Source organism: Mandrillus leucophaeus, unplaced genomic scaffold (genome assembly GCF_000951045.1).
Source record: "Mandrillus leucophaeus isolate KB7577 unplaced genomic scaffold, Mleu.le_1.0 Scaffold171, whole genome shotgun sequence".
NCBI classification, from domain to species: Eukaryota; Metazoa; Chordata; class Mammalia; order Primates; family Cercopithecidae; genus Mandrillus; species Mandrillus leucophaeus.
The window spans coordinates 2022887-2024673 of NW_012101710.1; positions in this window are offsets into that span (position 1 = coordinate 2022887).

The following is a 1787-nucleotide window of genomic DNA, read 5'->3' on the forward strand; positions in this document are numbered from 1 at the left end:
ACATTTACTGATTGGCTGTGTGGTGATGAGGGAGGGAGGGAGGGGTCAGAGGTGATGCTCAGGTTTGGGGCTTATCAGCTGCCCAAGGAGGTGGCAAGTGGAGCCATCTACTCTGATAGGAAAACACTGGAGGAGGGGGAGCAGGTCACAAGAGCAAGATCCTAAACTGAGCTTCAACACACTCAGCTTGACAGCTCTACCAGATATCCCAATAGCCACAGCACGTAGAGAGCCAGATATAGCAGGCTCGAATTCAAGTTTGGAGATATCCATGTGGCCGTGGGTTTAGCCTCTTGGGGAGAGAATAAAGGCAGTTGATTAGATAAAAGAGAAGGTGGAAGACGGCATTTGCATCCCCTGTTAAGTGAAAGACTTTTCTACTTTTGTGATTTGATGACATACGTCAAAAATGACCAGTTTTATGTACGGGCATGGTGACTCGCCTGTAATCCCAGCACTTTGGGAGGCTGAGGTGGGCGGATCACAAGGTCAAGAGCTCGAGAACTTCTTGGCCAATATGGTGAAACCCCGTTTGTACTAAAAATACAAAAATTAGCCGGGCGTGGTGGTACGCGCCTGTAGTACCAGCTACTCTGGAAACTGAGGCAGGAGAATCGCTTGAACCTGGGAGACGGAGGTTGCAGTGAGTCAAGATGGCGCCACTGCACTCCATCCTGGGCAACAAGAGTGAAACCCCAAAAAAAGTTACCAGTTTTGCATAAGCTACTCAGAGTTGGGTTGGGTGTCTGTCACTTGCATCCAAAAAGTTCTGACAAATATACAAGGCCACCCGAGGAGAGTTTGCTCCTTCTGAGAATGATAAAGCAGCTCTTTCTCCCCCTTGGAAAGAAGATGAGAAAGTAATTTGTATGCAAATGGAGATGGATGTGACCTCCTGCTTATCAACAGCAACTTGTCCCCTTTTCAGAAAACAGAAACTTACATTCCACTTTGTACAAATGGTACAGTTCAGAATGGCAGCTGGAGGCAAATCTTTCTCTCTTTTTTTCCCCTCAATTGCTAAGCAAGACCTCCCTTGCTGCGTAAATGCTTTCCTACCCTTTGACACAATTGCTTCAGGTCTTTTCTCCTGGGTGAAACGTTCCGCAGAAGGGGCTGCGCAGGGAACTCTAATTAGAAAGCAGATCACCCACCCACATGAGATCAAAATTCAGAGTGTAACCATCCCTCCTGGCTGGAATTCTAGAAAAAACAGCTGATGGAAGTAGAATGTGGGCAGGCTGATGTGTCCACATCAAGTGCTTGGTCAGTATGTCAGTCCTGGGAGGGCAGGACCCTGGGGGTCCTTTCTTAGAAGAACACAAATGATCAAAGACCTGATGTGTTGGGATAGAAAGAAGGATGCTGGCTAAGATGACATTGAGTGTCAGTTTGAAGGCTATAACAAACCTTCCAGTAACAATAATACGTTTATACTGCACTTATCACCTATGAAGTGTTTTCACATACAATGCTGACCAACCTCTTCTTAGAGCAATCCCCCATCCTCATGGGATCTAACTTCTGAAAGAGCCTCCAGGTCCAGAAATCCTTGTTCCTTCAGACCCATCTTTGTCATTTTTAGAGCTTAACAAATTCTGAGAGAAGGTGACAATGTCTCTTGTGTTGTCAAACACTGCATAACAAATCACTCCGACACACAGTGGCTTAAAACAATCGTCGTTTATTACCTTGTGGTTTCGGGGGTCAGGAATTCAGGAGCAGGTTAAGTGGGTGGTTCTGGTTCGAGGTGTATCGTGAGTTTGCGGTCAGATGTTGGCTGGGGC